General features: G+C 48.0%; 1 protein-coding gene across 3 annotated transcripts in view; it reads right to left on the minus strand.

The window, feature by feature from the left end:
- The window catches only part of LOC144822560 (uncharacterized), a 334324-nt gene that overhangs the window by 106611 nt on the left and 203519 nt on the right, over nt 1–24194 (minus strand). The gene's annotated exons all lie outside the window — the stretch shown is intronic.

The following is a 24194-nucleotide window of genomic DNA, read 5'->3' on the forward strand; positions in this document are numbered from 1 at the left end:
AATCCTACCCTTCGTTCCCCCCCACTCTCAATACCCAGGTGTGCACACCCCCTCCCATACCTCCTCGATACACCCACATTCTCGACTCCCCCACGCCCCCTTCCCCCCACGCCACACCCCCCACGAACGCTTCTGAATACGCCACTGTACGGAGTTTATCTCCCCTCCCTCTCCCTCCCCCCCAAGGCAGATCCATCTCCTTCCCCAGCTCCCTCCCCACTCTCTCTCACGACACCCCCACAGAACATACCGCCTTTCTTACCTTAACATCCCCCCCTCCTCCCACTCTCAGCCCCCACTACCCTCCTGCCACCCCCACTGTCTTCAGCCTTCACTCTCTCTTTAACTCACCTACACCGTCTCCCACTGTTGACACCACTTATGTCTCACACTCTCCACCTACTCCACCAACACCCATCATCCACAAATATGCCCACACTCCGAATAACATCCCACTCATTATCACCGCAGAACCCTTCAACAACGCCAGCATATCCCCCCCTCCGATACCCTGCCCGCTTTCTAGCCCACTACTCAACCACTCATCAATCGCTCTCACCACCAACACCATCTCCATTACTCCTCTGGACCCGACCTTATCTACCCTCCAACAACTCAAAGAGGATCTCCTACAAGTCAAAAAGGATGTCCACGATATCAAAGACCTCCTCCTCTCACGGCCCAGCCTACCTCCCACCATCCCACTACCCTACAAACGACGCACCCCCCCTACATACACTCGCCTCAAACGATCCCCGAGATGGCCGACTATCCCCGTTCGCAATAACTCCCACCGCCCCCGCCGTGTCCTCAACTCACTGTCTGACCGCGACCTTCGCTCTCTCCTACACTCCTATGGCCCAGGTCCTGTAAAACACATATCCAACACACACATCCCCATACCCACAACTCACTCAAACCCTCTGAGGCTCCCAACACATAGCAACAGAGTTTCCGTCCCTAGCAACCTCAGAAAAATCCCCCTCTCTCTAGAAGGTTCGACCACCCTTCTCACCCCCAAACTCAAATGCATCCTACTCAACTGCAGATCGGCCCAAAGACACTCCTCCGACATCGCTGATCTCGTCTCAGCAATGGAACTGGACCTAGCCATTCTGACGGAAACGTGGCTTACTGAAGCCTCTACCCCGATAATGGACATATTAGTCCCCCCCAATTATCACATCATTAGACTGGATAGGCCTGTCAAGACGGGCGGGGGAATTGCATGCATCTTTAGGAGCAACCTCTCCGTCACTAAAGCTGCCTCCCCCTCCCTCACCTCCTGTGAACTCCTCTGCCTCGATATCACCAGCGAGGGCAAACAAGTTTGTGCTTTACATCTCATCTATCACCCGCCTGGCGACAACCTCATATTCACCCAACAACTCATGGACACGATCACCTCCAATGCCGGTCGGCAGATCACCCAAATCTACCTGGGTGACTTCAACCTCCACTGGAATGATCAGAAAGACACAGAGGTGAACAGTCTCAAAACTTTCCTTAATGCGCTTGACCTCACCCAAATAGTTGATAGACCAACACACGACAAAGGCGCAATACTCGATCTCATCATCGCCAAGGAGGACTCCACCAAACTGGAGGCGATCAAACCTTGTGACTGGTCAGATCACCACATTATCACCTTCTCTATTAACGAAAAAGTTAAACCTAACCCGGTTCAGCCCACCAAATCCAAAATCTGGAAAAGGGACATGAAGAGTCTTAACCCCACTACACTCCCTCCCCACCTCGACAATCTCCTCCTCCCCCCTCCAGGTGTCTCGGATGCCCAAGCACTGACCGACCACTACCTTGACTCTATGAAACTGATAGTCAATGAAGTCGCTCCACTGCAACTGAAGAGAGTCTCCAACAAAAGTTCTAACCCCTGGTACGATGGCAGACTCAATGACGACAAGCGCACTATGCGAATGGCAGAGCGTACCTGGAGATCTGACCCCTCATCACTGCATCTAAAGACGCTTAAAAAAAAGAGAAATGACTATTTCAGGAAAATAAAGCGCACAAAGTCTGACTTCTTTAGCCGTCTACTGGACCAAGCAAAAAACAGGCCAAGGAAACTGTTCGAACTAATCAAGACTCAAACAAAGGCACAACCCTTACAATCAAACAAAGCAACAAGCGACACCCCACACTGTGAAGCCTTCTCTGCTTTCTTTAAGCAAAAGACCGACAACATAAGAAATGACCTCGTCATGGACTTAAGCCGATTCCCCAATCACACCAAAATGTCCAACATTCAACCTAAAAACAATGCATCATGGCTGCACTTCGACAGCTTCACGGAAGAAGATATATACAAACTACTCTGCACCCTGAAGCCCTCTAATCACCTCACAGACCCCCTACCTGCTAATGCGTTAAAAGACTTCACCCCCTTGCTCCTCCCTCTTTGGACCAAAATCATCAACAGCTCTCTTCAACAAGGTCTCATCCCAGACTCCCTCAAGGTGGGGCAAGTCACACCTATACTCAAGAAACCCACAGCTGATCCGTCTGACCTGAACAACTACCGGCCTATCACCAATATCCCCACCCTGGCCAAACTGCTGGAGAAATGTGTCCAAATCCAACTAACAAAACACATTGACCAATTTGACCTTCTCAACACTCACCAATCAGGCTTCCGAGCGAAACATAGCACGGAAACAGCTATGACACACATAATTGATGACGCCCTCCAAATCCTTGACCGCAATGATTCCTGTCTCCTCATCCTTCTTGACCTATCGTCAGCTTTTGACACGGTCAAACATGAGAACTTATTGGAGCTGCTAAGCACTAGAATGGGTCTCTCGGGAACTGTTCTCAAATGGTTTGCTTCTTTCCTGCATAACCGGTCGCAGAAGTTCAAGATCGACAATGTGCTATCTAAACCAGTGCCTGCAGACCTAGGTGTCCCACAAGGATCCTGCCTCTCCCCCACACTGTTCAACCTCATCATGGAACCACTCGCCACCTTGCTCCAAGCATCCAATGTTCAATTCCATATGTACGCCGATGACACACAACTGTACCTAAAGCTACAATCCCCGGAAGATATCAAACTACTGAATTCCACACTTAGCAACACTCAATCCTGGCTGGCCGTTAATCACCTCAAACTAAATGCGCTGAAAACAGAGTTCCTACTCATCTCACCCCCGGCGAAAACTTCCACCACCCAAACGTGGCTCAATAACCTAACAGCACTCAATGTCCAACCTACTATCGTGGACTCAGCGAAATCCCTAGGCATCACAGTTGACGCCAAGCTCAACATGCAACAGCACATTAGCATAGCCACAAAAGGGGCTAATTTCCATATCAACACACTGAGGAAACTCAAACCCTTCCTCCCTGCCAAAGACTTCCAAACTGCTGTACAAGCTTTAGTCATCCCTCGCATAGACTACGGAATTGTGGCCCTCAGCGGACTCCCGCTATCCACAACAGCACCCCTAAGAGCCTCCCTGAACGCTGCTGCGAGACTCATTACTGGCTCGAGAAAACATTCACATATTTCCCCAGACCTAAAATCTCTAAAATGGCTGCCTTTTGAAGCCAGAATTCAACTAAAAATTGCAATAATGACACACTCGGCGGTGCACCACAAAGCACCCAACTACCTCGCGCAAAAGTTGTCTATATCAGGAGGGTCGAGATCCAATCGTAGTACAAAAAATCTACTTCTGAAACCTAGTAGATTCCGGAAAGAAAAAACATACAAGCGCTCCTTCTCAGGAATGGCACCCAGGATCTGGAATGCGCTCCCTCCGGAAACGAGGCTTATCTCCTCCACGGCACTCTTCAAGAAAGAGGTGAAGAGAATCCTTCTGGCCAAGATCTCCTGAACATTACAGAGACTGGAACTGAGTCTCTGCATCGCGCTGTATCTCTGATCACCCTGCCCTTTGGCACTATCCTACTACCTAGAGGGGCACTACTACGCTACTCTCGTCCTATCGACCAATATATGCTACTCTTTGTTGGATTTATATGACTTGTTTACCTGACTGTATTTTGATAGGTTTTGATATGTTTCTGTACATTATTGTTATCTATGTTACTCTATGTTTATTGACCACTATATTGCTCCCATTATTTTGTTCATTCCTGTTGCCCTTGCCCCTGTCTCTGTGAAGCGCTCTGATATCTGTAAGGATCTTGTTCGCGCTATATAAAACTTTGAATAAATAAATAAATAAATAGTCAGGAACGCCTCCTACACTGCGGGTTCCAACTCCATAAGGGCCCCCTCATTGCATCTTTTTATGCAGACGATGTTATGTTATTTGTGCAGTGTCCCAAGAAATATTTGCCTCCTCTTTTGCGAGAGGTAGTCCGTTTTGGAGTGCATTCAGGTCTGGTCATTAACTAGACCAAATCTGAATTATTACCTTGACCCCTGGTACTCATCCATGTGATCTTGAGTTCCCTCTGTGGTTGTGCACTGAACCTCCCAAATATTTGGGTGTTTATCTACATTGCGACGCCCCTGAGGTGATTCGGTTGAACTACGAACCTGCGATCGACTGACTCGACTCGCAGATTCTCAAGTGGACGAAACTCCCGCTTTCTATAGCAGGCAGAATTGCTATCACTAAGATGGTAGTGATTCCTTGCTTCCTGTACCTTTTTTTAAATATGTTATGTTATGGTATGTTAATTTATTTTTATAATGCGCAGAGCTACCCAACAAGGGTATCCCAGCGCAAGCCAACAGAAGCACAACAGTGACCTAGCATTAGCAATATTGATTAAAAAAACCCTATCTTTAACAATGGCCTTTTTTGATACACTCTGTTCACTTTTAATCCAACTAGTCTGGGCAGGTAAACAACCGAGAATGAACAGGACCACACTAACCATGCCATTTGTGCGCGGTGATTTCGATGTCCCTGATTTTTATCTTTACTACTTGGTGCCCCGACCAACTTTCTGTACTATTGGTACCATCCGGATGCTTGATTACAATACCTTAAATCTGACAGATCACAGATTTACCCACACACATTATTGACATTGTTACCACAAGGTCTCCCTTTGCGTCCCCACTGAAATCCACACGGTTCCAACTACATGTTGAGCATGGACTAAATTGCGAAAGTACTTGAACCACACATCTTTATACTCCCCCCATATACCGCTGACCGATAACCCTGCAATACCCCTGACTTTAGAAACAATCACGAAGAAAACACTACTTAAATACAGACTCTTGAAGCTGGGCGATCTGTTCCATGATTCCAGGCCGTGCTCTACTGCGGAATTGGCTGCGTGAAGCACCAATACATGGACACTTTCCTGTTTCATAGAGCTCAGTTCCTTACTAAAAATTCTGCCCGATCAATCATCCGAACCGGGCGATTTCCCACCTCATACACTTGTCATAACTTCTCTGGACAGTGCTCACTTGGTTTCTCGCATGTACCATCTGTCACTCTCCCTTCGCCCAACTTGGGCACCAAAGCGCGTACATCCTGGAAACAAACAGAACTGATGACGTATGGAATTACTGCTGCTCGCAGATGCGTTATGTCTCAAGCAATTACAAACACAAACTGCTCTGACATGATCTTCACGTTTTACACTATTCACAGACTACTTTGGTAGAAATGTTAACTAGATGAGCACAAGCACCGCTATGTGATGCATGTTTTCTACAACACCATTTGCACAATTGCTCCATGGTATTTGTTTTATATTGTTTATCTCTATTTTGTTATTCTTGGATGTAGATTAACTGGAAATATTCAAACGTTTGACATGATAATCTGATAGCCCCATCTGTGTATGGGACAACAGCTGCTATCTTTCCTAACTACAGCTTGGTTGTATTATTTTCTTGAAAAAATTCAATAAAAACATTTGTTTTTTTTAAATATAAAGGGCCAACTAAAACTACTGGACTTTATAAAGGAGGTAACATAGGTATACCAAAAATAATATGGGTTTAAAAGGATGGAGAGATTATAGTAGCCTTGGAGTCTCAGAGACCCCTCCGAGAGAGTCCACTGCGTAAAGGGTGCCTCTCGCAATAGTGATAGGGAAGGGATATCACTTCCCCTGGGATCACAGCTTACTGGACTTTGGACGTTGCCTTGACTCGTCTACCGGTTTGTGTCCCCGTCACCCTTGCCCTCCTCTCCCTATGCTGTGTCTCTCACCCTCCCCTCCTCTTTCCCACCTTCATTATCTGTCTACTTCCCCTACTCCAACCCCCTCCCCTGAATCTCTCACCTTGCCTTCTTTTCCCCTTACGTATTTGTGCTTATTATTTATCTCGACCTTACAAGTAACTATGTTGCCATGCTCTAAGAACTGTGTAACCTTTGTAACAATGTAACCTGTAACTACGATCCGATGCTCATGTAAAGCGCTCTGATACCTCCGGGTCTAGCCAGCGCTATATAAAACTTTTAAAATAAAATAAATAAATAAATAAATAAATAGTCACAAAACGAAGAAGAAATAGGCCAAAACACATCTAACGGCTATTAAAAAATAAGAGGGGGCGTGGCTAGAAGGGTCAGCATGGCGGACGTGTTTTAGCTGTGCTCCGTCCAGCCCGATAACTATCCTACTACTATCCTGACTCCCTCTACATTTCTGTGTCCCCTACATCTACTTACTCGTAGCCTGCTGCATCATTTCCTCGGCGTTTTGAGTTGTCTGGTGGGCTCGGAGGCCGGTGCTGGGGTCTCCTGCGTGGTGCGGCCTGGTGGAGGCAGTGGAGCCGGGGACTCGAATTTGGTGATCCTGGTGGTCAAGCTGGTCAGGCCGACCGGGGGTGGACGCTTTGGACGGTTGGCCCCTGTGGCGGTGGGCTCAGCGGCAGGAGGTCAGGGGCATATCGGCTCCCAGGGGAGGTCTCCGACGGTAATACCATAGAGGTAGCGACCCGAGGAAGAAGCTGTGGTGGGTCCCGCTGCCCGGGAGAGATCGGGCGGCAGCAGCGGAGACCAGGGCCTGAGGTAGCGAGCGCGGCCGCCTGACACACGTCCCTGCACTGCGGCTGTATTGGTCTTGCCTCGGCATCCCCGCAGTCCCTCGGGAGAGGCAGCGAGACGCCCATCGCTGGACGTGATGACTGCTTCGGCGCTGGGCGAGCTGGCAAGTCCTGTGCATGGAGAGGCCTGGTGCTCCGTGAGGGAGCCGGGGAGTGGATTTTGGAGCTCCCCATGACCATAGTGGACTAACGTCTCTGGGACCAACTTCCCCCGGTGAGTGTCTGAGGCGGGGGGCCTGGAGACTGGAGGCCCGGGACACATCGGGCCCCCCCCCCCCCCTGGGGATCCTGTGGTGTGGTGGAAGCAGAGCGGCCTGGGGTAGGCTCGGGGCCTCTTCGCGTGCCCAGAGGGCAATGAGGAGTCTGAAGAGGCGCTTGGGGCCAGGGTCTGTGGGCCCAGAAGATCGTCATCCCATCCTGAGCGGAGGTTGCGGGTGGGCTTTGAACAGTCGATGGCTTCCCCGGGGGAAAGAGGGCCCCCTCCTTTGGGTCTGTGGCCTTCCCGCAGATCGGCGGCGGGGTCGGGCCCTGCTGGGCGGTCTGCAGGGATCCTGCTGGCTGGGTCTGGCGCCGACCGCCGTAGTGGACTTTGGAGGCGGAGTGGCGGAGCCCGCTGGTTTTGGCCGCATTGGGGATAGTAGCCTCCCTGGTTGGCTTGTGCCCGTGGAGCCAAGAGACTTCAGGACAGCGTTCCGGGGCCTGGTGGTGTTCGTGAGGAGGCCCTGCAGGTGGCGTAGGCCTAGAGGGAGCCCTGGAGAGAAGGAGTTGGGCTGCGCAGGTGAGGAGCGGAGCGGGGAGGTGGGGCTCGTGCAGTGTCCCGTAGCCCTCTCTTGGCACAGACGTCATCCTTGCAGGGGGCCGGGCGAAAGGAGGGTGCCGGTTGAAAATATGTGTAGTGCTGGCTGACGACAGGTGGATTGCGGGCCCTTGATCGGGGGTGCCTTCCTAGGGAGAACGGTCAGCGCTGAACGTGAGGGTGCTGGTGAGAACTGGTGGGACAGTGGGCCGGACTGGAGTTGCGTCGGTGCGGGGTCAGCTGCTGGTGGGTATGATGAGGGACAAGGGCAATAGTGGAGCCACAAAACATGGGCCCACAGATAAATTCACCGGTCCTGGTGGCGGGGCTGGGGCAGCGGGAGGACAGCAGGAGCCCGGTCCGGACAATGCGGCCTTGATGGCGGCGATCACCCAGTCCCGTGATATGCTCCACGCCGAGATTGGTGCAGTGGGCTCCAATGTTATCCTACTGCAGCAAAACTTACAGAATGCCGTGACCCGCATTACGGAGGCTGAGACCCGGATCTATGGGGTGGAGGACGACGTGGCAGCTCTAAAGCGACAGGTGGCCAGCATGGCTAGTTCGCAGAAGGGCCTAGTGCTGCACGCCGAGGATGCAGAGGGGCGGGCGAGGCAGAACAATCTACGCTTCGTCAGCTTTCCGGAGGGCTGTGAGATGGGCAACATGGAGAACTTCTTAACCACGTGGCTGGAAAGCTGGCTCCACCCTGACACTATGTCCCGGTGCTTCGTGATTGAGCGGGCCCACAGAGCACTTATTCAGAAACCCCCGGTTGGGGCCCACCCACGACCGGTGATTACGAAGCTTCTGAATTACCATGACTGCGATGCCATACTGAAGCAGGCCGGACTCAAGGAACCCTTGCTGTATGAGAACCGCGCATCTTGATTTTTCCAGACTACACACGCCTGGTGCAGCAACAGCACCAGTCGTTTATGGCTGCTAAAGCCCGTCTCAGGGATCTCAAGCTCCCATATGCCTTGCTGTTCCCGGCCCGCTTGTGAGTAGTGTTCGAATCACGCACTCATTTCTTTGATACGCCGTAGGAAGTCTTTAAGTGGACGGATGAGACAGTAAAGGTACGGGCGCACACGCCACCAGGGCTGGACTCTTTGGTTAGCAAGGCACAGTCGAAATCCTCCAGGGGATCACGCCGGCGGGGCAACTGGCGGTCCCGATCCTGGGGACGCTCTGTGTCTGGTGAGGCCTCAGTCCGTGGGGCCCCGGCTACTGGACAACAAATAGCGGACCCTTGACTTCGGATCCTCAGCTGGAAGGTGCGGGGACTGTTAGATAAAATCAAGAGGGGAGCAGTGCTGCGCCAGGCAAAGAGAGCTGGGGCTGACATACTTTTGCTACAAGAAACCCACTTACTGGGTACTAAGGCCCTGTGCTTACAGCGCAATGTATTTCAGCAGGTCTTCATGCGGGATTGTGAGGGGTTCTAGGGGAGTAGCTATCCTTGTGCACCGCATAATTCCCTACATTCATTCCAAACAATGGGCTGACACACAGGGGTGATATTTGTTTATTAGGGGCATGGTCGGGGAGGACCCCCTGGTGCTGGGCTGCATCTATGCTCCGCCCCCCTTACAGTGCTCGCTGGTCGAGAAACTGTTCGTGATTAGGGTGGACATCCCAGACGCCCTGTCTGCAGTTGGGGGAGACTGGAAAGATGTTCTGGACCATGCCAAAGATAGATATAGGCCGGGGGAGGCCCGAGTGTAGGTCATTCCATGAGGCTGGGAGACATGGTAGTGGGGTTGGATTGGGTTGACACGTGTCGGCGCATACACGGGGACAAACGAGAGTACACATTCCTTTCTGCCATACACAAATCCTTTTCTAGACTGGATTATATCTTTGTCCCTAGGGAAGTGGCGGGAAGGGTTGAGTCGGCAGCGATCCTCCCGCGCGGCCTTTCGGATTTCAAAATTGCTTGCGTTGTGCTGAAGACCCATTTTCTTTGTGTAGCTGTTTCTACTCATGCCAGGGTCGTCAGTTCATTGAACTATGTCATCCGACTTCTGGTAGGATTTATATTTTTAGATTATGTTCTTCCTCTGCTTCTTCACTACATTGTGGTCGCTGTACTACACGTGTGTAAATAGTGTTAGTATGCGTTTTTACTAACAAATGCTTCATGGTCCTAGGGAGGGGGACCTCTCAGGCGCAGCTCATACAATGTTCCGGGGTGTGCATTCGCGGGGCATTTGTGTTTGCTATTAGTGGGCTGGTGCATGGCTTCCACCCTGTGATAGAAAATCCTTGTTTGACTACTTGAAGCGAGAGAAGGAAAACCTCGTATCGCTTTAATAGTGGGGATGCAGATGGTAAAAATTGAGAGAAAAAGGAAACAAAAAAAGAAAAAGCGGGGTCTCACCCGTTCATTTAAATGAGGCTCCTGGTGGGTAATGTTCCGTGGCCAATCCAATTATTATATTGTGGGGTCTATGTAGGACTGGGGATCTTAATGTCACATGTAAATTAGGCGCGGAAGGGCACAGAGACGTTTCGCAGCCTAGGGGACCGCCATCTTCCCGGGTATTGTTTACTAATTGTTTGGCGGGTTCGAGGCCCAGCCTCGGATTGGTAACGCGGGCATTCAGGCAATGCCCGAGGGGCCGGTGTCTGAGTTCCTCCTGTGGGCTGCTTTTTTGAGCAGTCTAGGGCCGATTTGGGCAGTGTCTCTATTTTCAGAATACAGCCAGCGGCCCAGTGGGTGGCTGAGTGGCCTTTCTGCAGGCAGATGGGCACTCATTACCACCACCACCCCCCCCGCCAACAACAACGCCGGTCCCCCACCCCCGGTTTAGCAACAGGCAGAGGTATCACTCCCTTTGTCTCGCTGGCCGGCCCATTAGCCCATTAATGTATGCACATACTGAGCGGGGCAGGGGGCCTCAGTAGAAGTGGCCTCACTTTTTTCAGATGTGTTTAACTAGTGTAAACTAATGCGTGCATTTTTTTAACCCCCCCTTTTTTTTAATGCAATTTCGCTGAAGCAGTGATTTGAGGAAAGGCATTATGCAAATGGGGGTGATTTTTTTTGTGTGCCCGGGCCGATTTTCAATCCCAATCCGACCCTGTCGAGGCCAACTGAAGTCCAGGGATCGCCACACTCCGGGGCTTTATTTAAATATGCAGGGTGGGCCTCGGCAGTCCCTGAAGCCTCGGTGGTCCTTGGCAGTGCCTTGTTGGTTCTGTAATCACACCAGCAGTACTCATGGTGTTATAAAGTGATACACTCATAGAACTTTTGCAGTTGTAGAATTACCCAGGCTTCCTTTGTGTAATAGTCAGTTAGATTATGTTTGGTAGGTGCACTGTAATATTAGAAGGGTTTGCCCTCATAATATCCTATTAACAGATGATTTTCACAATAAACTATAGACAAGTGTTGTCAGGAAAAGAAAACCTATACACTCAATTATTTATTTGAAAAAAAGTAACCTTTATTATTACACACATAAATAGAAACGTAAGTTTAATAGAACAAACAGTATAATATAACAAGCATTTGCAATGCAATAGGTCTCGCATTAGGAAAGTTTGAGGTATTAGTATTGTAAATGACAACTTTTTTATTTATGTGTTGTTTTTGAAAATAGCGAAATGAATAGCTTTGTCATTTACAATGCCAATAGTTTTAACTTTTGCAAACGTGACACCTATAGCATTTTGTAATGCAATATGTCTTGTATTTACATGACTTAGATGTATTAATATTACAAATAACAATGGGTTTTATTTTTTTTAATAATTAATACTTAAATAAAAGTTATTGTAATTTATAATGTCAATAGCTTTAACTTTTGTAAATAACTTTTGGGAAGATTATGTTCAGTGTATTTTATTGTGATGAAAATTCAAGAACTGTAGTGAAATATTAACATCTTTTTGTGACATTTGTAATAAAGTTTGAAACATTGAGAGAACATATTAGAACCAGTTGTTGTTGAATGGTTGCACAGAGTGATGCTGTGGCGTTCAGTGGTGCTGAGTGATGCTATGGCCTTCAGTGGTGCTGGGTGATGCTGTGGCCTTCAGTGGTGCTGGGTGATGCTGTGGCATTCAGTGGTGCTGAGTGATGCTGTGGCATTCAGTGGTGCTGAGTGATGCTGTGGCATTCAGTGGTGCTGAGTGATGCTGTGGCATTCAGTGGTGCGGAGTGATGCTGTGGCATTCAGTGGTGCTGAGTGATGCTGTGGCGTTCAGTGGTGCTGAGTGATTCTGTGGCGTTCAGTGGTGCTGAGTGATGCTGTGGCGTTGAGTAATGATGTGACGTTGATTGATGCTGTGGCGTTGAGGGATGCAGTGGCATTGAGGGATGCTGTGGCGTTCAGTGGTGCTGTGGCTTTGAGGGGTGCTGTGGCGTTGAGAGGTGCTGTGGTGTTGAGTGGTGCTGTGGCATTGACTGGTGCTGTGGCGTTGAGTGGTGCTGTGGCATTGAGTGGTGCTGTGGCATTGAGTGGTGCTGTGGCATTGAGTGGTGCTGTGGCTTTGAGTGGTGCTGTGGCGTTGAGCGGTGCTGTGGCATTGAGTGGTTCAAAGTGTAATGAATGAGTCATGCTCACTATTATTAATTAATTTTGGAGCTCAATCAGCAATACAAGCCAACCATAGTACCCATAGCTCTAGAATGAATACTCGTGGATGAGCAATACTAGAAAACATATAATAAGTTGACTAAACTAGCTGCAAAACTCAAAGACTAGTTTATGAGGTGCATTCGGAGCACAGTCTCGCTTTAAGCAATGCCAGCTGCTCCACTATTCATGCCTGGAAGCATTCAGCACCTAATCTGGATATGAAAAGATTTCCAGTTCCCCATCTGACACCGGGGGATATTGCAGAAGAATTAGAATCTGCAGCAATAAAGCATGAACTCGAATTCTCATTTAAACTGCCAGAATCTGAATCTACAAATTATGTTTTTATTTACATCTTTTAACTTTTCCATATATATATATATATATATATATATATAGGGAGCCTGCTTAACTCTATAATTTAAATGGAATGGAGGCACGCTCTTCCTTTGGACTTACCTGCCAGTCACACATTTGTATGAGATGTTATCCCTAACCTGCAGACCCCTTCGCTGGAATATGGCAATCTTGGACATGCAGTCCGGTCACCTGGTGGCCACTACATGTTGGGCAGCCCACTCCGGCTGGAGTGGGAGGAATAAGGAGAACAGCCAATCAAGACTGGGCAGGACACTCAAATTAACCCAAGGGGAGGAGGCGTGTTCATTTCTGCAACTGAGGGCATTGAGAAAGGCCTTGCGGCCGAAATGCATTTGCCTGTTGTTAAGGAGAATAAAGCTGCTCCTTCGGATATCCCCATGGTGGCTTCTGTTTTCTTTTCCACAAAAGAAGCGTGCTGATATCCATTACCGTGTGAGCCAGTGACACGGTCCAGAAGCAACCCGCATCGCAAGTTTCACCGGAACCATTGGCAGCGGCAGCTTCGGCTGTGTGAGAGGGTTTCTGCGGTAGCAGTTTTTCCGGCGAACACCTGGTGACCCCAGAAGGCGGGGATGCGATGCAGAGGCAATTCCGCCTCTCTGTGGAACGAATGCCGAGTCATTCGGAGCCTCGTAAAGAACGCAACCTGGGCGTTTAAGGTAGCTGCGGCTTGGGGACTCGAGGGAGCCTGCTTAACTCTATAATTTAAATGGAATGGAGGCACGCTCTTCCTTTGGACTTACCTGCCAGTCACACATTTGTATGAGATGTTATCCCTAACCTGCAGACCCCTTCGCTGGAATATGGCATTCTGGGACATGCAGTCCGGTCACCTGGTGGCCACTACATGTTGGGCAGCCCACTCCGGCTGGAGTGGGAGGAATAAGGAGAACAGCCAATCAAGACTGGGCAGGACACTCAAATTAACCCAAGGGGAGGAGGCGTGTTCATTTCTGCAACTGAGGGCATTGAGAAAGGCCTTGCGGCCGAAATGCATTTGCCTGTTGTTAAGGAGAATAAAGCTGCTCCTTCGGATTTCCCCATGGTGGCTTCTGTTTTCTTTTCCACAAAAGAAGCGTGCTGATATATATATATATATATATATATACATATATATATATATACGTATAAATATATAAAAAAGTTGCCTCCGAGAGAAAACAACGAGGGACTCAGCGGTATATATCTATAGTGATTTTTTTTTAAAAACACACAGTTTAGTTGTCACAAACATACAGCAATCAATATTGTACACAATTCTTATTTTACATTAAAAACCTGAAGGAGGGGTCATAATATGATTGAAAGGCTGGCGGTTCCTTTTCTTATCGACCAGCAGCCTTTCAATCATATTGTAACCCCTCCTTTAGGTTTTTAATGTAAAAAAGAATTGTGTACAATATTGATTGCTGTATGTTTGTGACAACTAAACTGTGTGTTTACAGCCGTCTTCAGCCCGGCTTGCTTGAATCCAGTGGCAAAGTGAGCAAGGAACTCACGTATGAGCATACCCTGCCACACTTATGGCGGCCTAAGCGGTACAAAAGGGGGTGGTGATGAACGGAGCATCTGAACCAATCAAACACTCACACCCAGTCAAAAGGTCTGGGTTTGATCAGAAACCGGTCCTCGGAAGCTTGTTTCCGGTCCAGGGAAGGCATGGCTTGGCAGTTTGGGCTGGACTGTTCCCATGAGGCACAGGGTCAGACTGATTTGCATATGGCCATGTCTGAACTGGGGTGGCAGAGTGGGCTAAAGAACGGTGATGGATCAAACCCAGATCTTTTGACTGGGTGTGAGTGTTTGATTGGTTCAGATGCTCCGTCCATCACCAACCCCTTTTGTACCGCTTTGGCCGCCATAAGTGTGGCAGGGTATGCTCAGACGTGAGTCCCTTGCTCACTTTGCCACTTGATTCAAGCAAGCCGGGCTGAAGACGGCTGGAATGCCAGAAACCGGTCCTCGGAAGCTTGTTTCCGGTCCAGGGAAGGCATGCTTGGCAGTTCGGGCTGGACTGTTTAGAAACACACAAAAGATACCAAGGGTCTAATGAGATTTTATTGGTCGGTACCTGTTTATGGTATACAAACTCAAAGATACCAAGTGGTTATCTAGGTGACATAGGAGAGAAAAATGAGTGATCTGAACAGAAAAAGAAGAAACCCATCAGCCCACCAATTGGCGGAACTTCATCATCTGGGTTTTGTGGAAAAAGATGGTATCCGCTAGACACCTCCTCAATGCATTCATGGAGGACTGCTAGAATCGGATCTTAAGAAGAAAACCATCAACCAGATAATGAGTATTTTAAGGCTGAAAGGGTAAGTTGCAGTGCTCAAAGAGTGTAAAGAATATAAACAAAATTATTGGTGATATAAAAATGCCTGTTATGATGTCTAAAGAACATTTTTAATAGGTGCGACCATCAAAACGGCATGGTTAAAAGCAGAGTGAATATAGTATGTAACAAATATTACTATTCATCAAAGATATAGGTTGGTCGACATGTTTCAGCCCCTCCTCCGGGCTTTCATCAGGACCTATGATGTGCACTACTGCAACACTTACCACAAGACGTGATAGTATAAATTGTGTAGACCTACTAGTTGTGTGGTAGTTTAATCCAGAACCTCTCCTATGAAACAGGACACAAACAGAAAAAATACACACAAAACAAAACCAGTGTCAAAACTTGGACAGGCACATTTAGTGTGTTTATGATAAGTGTATCCACATAAATATAATCATATAATCCACTCACCCATCATTGTAGGGAGGAAAGGCCTCACCTCGCCTGGCACTCGCTCAGGGAAAAGAGGCCACGCACTGAATGGAAAAAAAATTATATCTACAGTTGTATGTTACATGTAAACATAGACATGTATTGACTATGTATCTCAAAAGGAAAACGGGCAGGCAGAAAAACAGGTCTAAAGCAACCCTGAACACAGACTGTATCACACATCCCCACAGACTTGATTGTGGATTGCAGTAAACCTATGTTGTAAAAGCCTCTGTATATCTTTCGTCTGTGAGCTCAAAATTAGAGGCAAGGTATATCCTACTGCAATCTACAGATTCTATCTGAATACTGTATAAAAAGGTGGTCGCTTTTCATTAGTATAGACCAACTTTAGACCCTAGAGTAGCCAGAGAAACTAGTAAGGCAACCATACGCAGCTAGTACAACAACTGTACGCAGCTCTCACTGAGCCGAGGGGAAGGTGGTGAGGCCGCGTGCAGTTGCAGGTTAAGAATACCTCGAGCGGACCTGATGGAAAGCTCACTTTTGGGTTGGCTGTCTTTTGATTGGCTATTAAAATGTGAGAAAAAGCCTGTAACAGCGCCCGTAACAGCATTAATAAAATCAGTGTTGCTATCATTGAAGCAAGGACCGCTCTGATTGGATACGGTATTGAAACCGGAAGCTTACGATTACCCTATGAGAGCTGGTAAAAAGGTTAACACAGCTCAATGTTTTTGAAAGTGTCTAATTGGTTGATGGCTTGTGCCGGAAATACCGAGCCATAGTGGAAATAGACTGTCAAATGAGCATTGCGCCTGGACTGAGATGTCCGGCGGACCATTACGGGAACTCTATGTTGTAGTTTTCAAAATTCACCGATTGGTTATGCTGGAATGGAGGCGCATGCGCAGAAGCACGCTAAGCTTCTTGGACCTGTTAATCATTCCTAAAGAAGGACACCTCTCAAGCAGTTTGTATCGCAAACCCATGTCACGGAACTCTCTACTGAGGTTCGACAGCCATCATCCTCGATCCCTGCGAGAAAACCTCCCATTTGGACAATTTCTCAGGGTCCGAAGGAATTGCTCAGAAAAAACAGATTTTCAAACTCAATCCAGAGAATTGTCTAACAAACTCAAGCAACGTCTATATCCAATGACGATGATTAAAAAATCATGCAAAAGGGCCTCCAACAATCATCGAGAGGCATTACTTGCCCCTCCCGTTGATAAACCACTTTTGAACAGACTAGCTTGTGTGACTACTTTCAGTACTGCCTCATCAAAGGTCCAGAAAATCATCAGACAAAAGTGGCGCATTCTGAACAGTGCAGGGGATAACATTCCGTTACCTCTTTTCTCCTTTAAGAGAAGTACCAATCTGAGGGATGAACTGGTTCACACCAGACCCAGAAATGTGATCCATGACACCACACCGAGATTATGGAATCTCCCACCGGTACAAGGTCACTATCCCTGTGGCAACTGCTCGGTGTGCCCTCAGATCAAGAAAACATTATATGTTGACATCGGTACAGCACGCCCTTGGCAGTTAAAACATCATACTAACTGCAACAGTGAAAGAGTTATTTATCAGATCACGTGCCCATGTGCCCTCCGCTAGATAGGGATGACGACCAGAAAAATAAAACTGAGAATACAAGAACACAAGAGTACTATTAGATGTAACAGACAAGCAACCCGGATGACGTCCCATTTTCTCACTATGAAACACTCTGCAGAGGAACTTGAATGGCTAGTATTGGAGCAGCCGTTTATACCTCCACATGTTAGTGATATTTCTCACTTCCTGTTCAGGAAAGAGCAAAAATTGGTTTTTAAACTGAAATGTGACACAGAGGGGTTAAATGACGCAATACCTTGGCTACAGCTTTAATCAATCATATAATTAGCCATCTGTTGCGATTGAACATACAACTGCTTAGTAGCAATTATTCTGTTCATAATCCCTCAGATTCAACACATTTGCATTCGCTCATTGGACTGACATCTGCTCAACCCTAACATGACCGCTTAGGCTTTAAGCTATCACACATCAGGCAACATACCAGGTTGCCTAATAATAATATTTCCATTCATTACATTTTCCATGTTGAACTTGACATCAGGTCAACTAAACATTTGGCACTATGTAATGATCCAGATACCAACATTTTTACATTACTGATTTTTAACTGCGTGACGGAGCAGTTTAGTCTCTCCACGAGGCAAAAACTTCAGTTCTTTTTGTCATACTCTTGTAGGCTCACGCAACTTTGAGCCTCATTACATTTGAGCTTGAGCCATATTTCGAGGATGCAGATAAACAAAAAGGGCAGACACTGTGACACCGTCTTTTTTGCATCATAATATACTTATAATTAACACAAGATCAACACACGTAATAATTTTGTCGATGTGTGTGTTTTTTCGCAACGGTCTGCTTAGCGCGCCTCTGCGCATGCGCCTCCATTCCAGCATAACCAATCGGTGAATTTTGAAAACTACAACATAGAGTTCCCGTAATGGTCCGCCGGACATCTCAGTCCAGGCGCAATGCTCATTTGACAGTCTATTTCCACTAAGGCTCGGTATTTCCGGCACAAGCCATCGACCAATTAGACACTTTCAAAAACATTGAGCTGTGTTAACCTTTTTACCAGCTCTCATAGGGTAATCGTAAGCTTCCGGTTTCAATACCGCTTTCCAATCAGAGCAGTCCTTGCTTCAATGATAGCAACACTGATTTTATTAATGCTGTTACGGGTGCTGTTACAGGCTTTTTCTCACATTTTAATAGCCAATCAAAAGACAGCCAACCCAAAAGTGAGCTTTCCATCAGGTCCGCTCGAGGTATTCTTAACCTGCAACTGCACGCGGCCTCACCACTTTCCCCTCGGCTCAGCTGCCAGACCGAGGTAACGACGGAAAGGTGAGTGAGAGCTGCGTACAGTTGTTGTACTAGCTGCGTATGGTTGCCTTACTAGTTTCTCTGGCTACTCTAGGGTCTAAAGTTGGTCTATATTAATGAAAAGCGACCACCTTTTCATACAGTATTCAGATAGAATCTGTAGATTGCAGTAGGATATACCTTGCCTCTAATTTTGAGCTCACAGACGAAAGATATACAGAGGCTTTTACAACATAGGTTTACTGCAATCCACAATCAAGTCTGTGGGGATGTGTGATACAGTCTGTTCAGAGTTGCTTTAGACCTGTTTTTCTCCCTGCCTGTTTTCCTTTTGAGATACATAGTCAATACATGTCTATGTTTACATGTAACATACAACTGTAGATATAATTTTTTTTCCATTCAGTGCGTGGCCTCTTTTCCCTGAGCGAGTGCCAGGCGAGGTGAGGCCTTTCCTCCCTACAATGATGGGTGAGTGGATTATATGATTATATTTATGTGGATACACTTATCATAAACACACTAAATGTGCCTGTCCAAGTTTTGACACTGGTTTTGTTTTGTGTGTATTTTTTCTGTTTGTGTCCTGTTTCATAGGAGAGGTTCTGGATTAAACGACCACACAACTAGTAGGTCTACACAATTTATACTATCACGTCTTGTGGTAAGTGTTGCAGTAGTGCACATCATAGGTCCTGATGAAAGCCCGGAGGGGCTGAAACATGTCGACCAACCTATATCTTTGATGAATAGTAATATTTGTTACATACTATATTCACTCTGCTTTTAACCATGCCGTTTTGATGGTCGCACCTATTAAAAATGTTCTTTAGACATCATAACAGGCTTTTTTATATCACCAATAATTTTGTTTATATTCTTTACACTCTTTGAGCACTGCAACTTACCCTTTCAGCCTTAAAATACTCATTATCTGGTTGATGGTTTTCTTCGTAGGATCCGATTCTAGCAGTCCTCCATGAATGCATTGAGGAGGTGTCTAGCGGATACCATCTTTTTCAACAAAACCCAGATGATGAAGTTCCGCCAATTGGTGGGCTGATGGGTTTCTTCTTTTTCTGTTCAGATCACTCATTTTTCTCTCCTATGTCACCTAGATAACCACTTGGTATCTTTGAGTTCTTATACCATAAACAGGTACCGACCAATAAAATCTCATTAGACCCTTGGTATCTTTCGTGTGTTTCTATACTGTTGAATTGGGGGACAAGGTACAAGAAGGTATATAAATATAATAAATTCCCCTGTGACCCTTCTTTTCAGATTTAGATTTCTGCCGGGCTGGACTGTTCCCATGAGGCACAGGGTCAGACTGAATTGCATTTGATTGGTTCAGATGCTCCGTCCATCACCACCCCCTTTTGTACCGCTTTGGCCGTCATAAGTGTGGCAGGGTATGCTCAGACGTGAGTCCCTTGCTCACTTTGCCACTGGATTCAAGCAAGCCGGGCTGAAGACGGCTGGAATGCCAGAAACTGGTCCTCGGAAGCTTGTTTCCGGTCCAGGGAAGGCATGGCTTGGCAGTTCGGGCTGGACTGTTCCCATGAGACACAGGGTCAGACTGATTTGCATATGGCCATGTCTGAACTGGGGTGGCAGAGTGGGCTGAAGAACGGTGATGGATCAAACCCAGATCTTTTGACTGGGTGTGAGTGTTTGATTGGTTCAGATGCTCCGTCCATCACCCCCCCTTTTGTACCGCTTAGGGACACCTTTAAGGCATTTATTCGCAATGTCTGTATTTCCAAGCACGCTGGAGTCTTGCGTTCCATTCGAACTGAATTGACAAACATTGAGCAGAAACTGAAAGATATAGATATCCTCATGCAATCCACCCCGTCCATGACGGTTCTGCACGTCCGTTCAGCTTTGATGGCTGAATTTACAGAAGCTGCGGTTCGGCAGGTCAAATTTGTAGGTAAATACGCTAGAGCACAGACGTATGGTGAGGGAGAGAGACCCGGCAGAACACTCGCATGCCTCCTTAGACCACACTACCAATCTACATTTATTACACAGTTAGACGTGGACGCTGACCAGCCAGTGACAACAGGCTTTTCTTGACTACTATACCAAATTGTAACAGACAAGATGCCCGCCCATTGGACTGGCCCTCAATGCATATCTTCAGGAAATAGCCATGGTGTGGCTTGAGGCAGGGCAGCAAGATTTTTAAGCTTCTCCAATTGACATTTACAAAATTAAACAAGCAATAAAAGACCTAGCCAGCAGCCCCGCTCCGGGATCTGATGGGCTTTCAGGGGATTTTTACAAAGCTTATAAACAGGAATTAGCTCCCCACCTCCTGGAAGTGTATGACGAATCATTACAGACTGGTGCCTCTGACCGACTATGCGTGAAGCAATTATTACATTACTGCTCAAACCAGGTAAATCCCCCCAGAAATGCCAGTCCTACAGACCACTCTCGCTGTTAAACCACGACTACAAAATCCTTGCTAAAATACTGGCTACTCGATTAGCATTGCACATGGACACCGCCCTGTGCCCTTTTTAGGGACAGTCTATGACACTCAACTTATGCACAATTTTTTCGGTAATAAACCAAATGGAGCCCACCCTGCTGGCAGTCGCAGTGATGCCAGATGCTGAAAATGCCTTTGATTCTCTGGAATTACCTTTTTTAAACATGGTTATGCAAAAACTGGGAATTCCTATTGTTTTTTTTAACTTAGTTTGTTTACTATATTCCTCTCCCGTTGCTCGACTTAAATAAATGGACTGATCACACAGCAATTTGGTTTGACTAGGGGCACCAGGCAGGGGGTTCCTCTCTCTCCACTATGATTCATAATTGGTATGAACCCACTTGCCCGTCATAGTCAGGAACGCCTCCTACACTGCGGGTTCCAACTCCATAAGGGCCCCCTCATTGCATCTTTTTATGCAGACGATGTTATGTTATTTGTGCACTGTCCCAAGAAATATTTGCCTCCTCTTTTGCGAGAGGTAGTCCGTTTTGGAGTGCATTCAGGTCTGGTCATTAACTAGACCAAATCTGAAATATTACCTTCAAGCAATCAATCAAGCATGCCATTTGTATAGCGCACTACTCACCCGGGAGGGTCTCAAGGCGCTTGGGGGGAGGGGTATGCTACTGCTCGAACAGCCAGGTCTTGAGTTGTTTCCTGAAGGCGAGATGGTCCTGGGTCAGCCGAAGGTGGATGGGGAGGGAGTTCCAAGTCTTGGCAGCCAGGTAAGAGAAGGATCTTCCTCCGGCGGTGGCTCTTCGGATGCGTGGTACGGCTGCGAGGGCGAGGCTGGTGGACCGTAGCTGGCGGGTGGGCGTGTAGAAGGTCAGGCGGTCGTTGAGGTACTTGGGGCCCAGGTCGTGGAGAGACTTGTGTGCGTGGGTGAGGCGCCGCAACGTGATCCTCTTGTCGACGGGGAGCCAGTGCAGGTTCCTCAGGTGGCTGGAGATGTGGCTGCGTCGGGGGACATCAAGAATGAGTCGGGCGGAGGCGTTCTGGATGCGCTGGAGTCTTTTCTGTAGCTTGGCTGTGGTTCCGGCGTAGAGGGCGTTTCCGTAGTCCAGTCGGCTGGTGACGAGTGCCTGGGTGACAGGGATCCAGCGGAAGATCTTGCGAAGCATACGCAGGGTGTTGAAGCACGATGAGGAGACGGCGTTGACTTGTCTGGTCATCGAGAGGGAGGGGTCCAGGATGAAGCCCAGGTTGCGTGCGTGGTCGGTTGGCTTGGGTGCGGTGCCCAGGGCTGGGGGCCACCAGGAGTCGTCCCAGGCGGAGGGCGAAGATCCCAGGATGAGGACTTCCGTCTTGTCCGAGTTCAGCTTCAGGCGGCTGTCCTTCATCCACTCGGCGACGTCTTTCATCCCTTCGTGTAGGCAGGTTCTGGCGGTGTCGGGGTCTCTGGTGAGGGAGAGGATCAGCTGGGTGTCGTCGGCGTAAGAGATGATGTTGAGGTTGTGCTGGCGTTCGATGGCTGCGAGAGGTTTCATGTAGATGTTGAAGAGGGTGGGGCTGAGTGAAGATCCTTGCGGGACGCCGCAGATGACTTCGGTGGCCTCGGAGCGAAACGGGGGGAGGCGGACTCTTTGTGTTCTTTCGGCGAGGAACGAGATGATCCACTCCAGTGCCTTCTCTTGGATACCGATGTTGCTGAGGCGCTGGACTAGGGTGCGGTGGCAGACCGTGTCGAACGCAGCGGAGAGGTCCAGGAGGATGAGGGCCACTGTTTCCCCCTTGTCGAGCAGGGTCCGGATGTCGTCGGTAGCTGCGATGAGGGCGGTCTCGGTGCTGTGGTTGGCTCTGAAGCCGGACTGCGAGGGGTCGAGGGATCCGTTCGTCTCGAGGAAGGCGGTCAGCTGTCTGTTGATGATCTTCTCGATGACTTTAGCAGGAAAAGGGAGGAGCGAGATGGGGCGGAAGTTTTTGAGATCGGTGGGGTCCGCTGTAGGTTTCTTCAGGAGGGCGCTGATCTCGGCGTGCTTCCAGCTCTCCGGGAAGGTGGCGGTGTTGAAGGAGGCGTTGATGATGTTCCGGAGTTGGGGTGCGATGGTGGAGTCGGCCTTGTTGAAGACGTGGTGTGGGCAGGGGTCGGTCGGTGATCCGGAGTGGATGGTGTCTTCGGTGGTCACCTTGACCCCTGGTACTCATCTATGTGATCTTGAGTTCCCTCTGTGGTTGTGCACTGAACCTCCCAAATATCTGGGTGTTTATCTACATTGCGACGCCCCTGAGGTGATTCGGTTGAACTACGAACCTGCGATCGACTGACTCGACTCGCAGATTCTCAAGTGGACGAAACTCCCGCTTTCTATAGCAGGCAGAATTGCTATCACTAAGATGGTAGTGCTTCCTTGCTTCCTGTATCTTTTTTTAAATATGTTATGTTATGGTATGTTAATTTATTTTTATAATGCGCAGAGCTACCCAACAAGGGTATCCCAGCGCAAGCCAACAGAAGCACAACAGTGACCTAGCATTAGCAATATTGATAAAAAAAACCCTATCTTTAACAATGGCCTTTTTTGATACACTCTGTTCACTTTTAATCCAACTAGTCTGGACAGGTAAACAACCGAGAGTGAACTGGACCACACTAACCATGCCATTTGTGCGCGGTGATTTTGATGTCCCTGATTTTTATCTTTACTACTTGGTGCCCCGACCAACTTTCTGTACTATTGGTACCATCCGGATGCTTGATTACAATACCTTAAATCTGACAGATCACAGATTTACCCACACACATTATTGACATTGTTACCACAAGGTCTCCCTTTGCGTCCCCACTGAAATCCACACGGTTCCAACTACATGTTGAGCATGGACTAAATTGCGAAAGTACTTGAACCACGCATCTTTATACTCCCCCCATATACCGCTGACCGATAACCCTGCAATACCCCTGACTTTAGAAACAATCACGAAGAACACACTACTTAAATAAAGACTCTTGAAGCTGGGCGATCTGTTCCATGATTCCAGGCCGTGCTCTACTGCGGAATTGGCTGCGTGAAGCACCAATACATGGACACTTTCCTGTTTCATAGAGCTCAGTTCCTTACTAAAAATTCTGCCCGATCAATCATCCGAACCAGGCAATTTCCCATCTCATACACTTGTCATAACTTCTCTGGACAGTGCTCACTTGGTTTCTCGCATGTACCATCTGTCACTCTCCCTTCGCCCAACTTGGGCACCAAAGCGCGTACATCCTGGAAACAAACAGAACTGATGACGTA

Source organism: Lissotriton helveticus, chromosome 3_1, assembly GCF_964261635.1.
Source record: "Lissotriton helveticus chromosome 3_1, aLisHel1.1, whole genome shotgun sequence".
Lineage (NCBI taxonomy): Eukaryota > Metazoa > Chordata > Amphibia > Caudata > Salamandridae > Lissotriton > Lissotriton helveticus.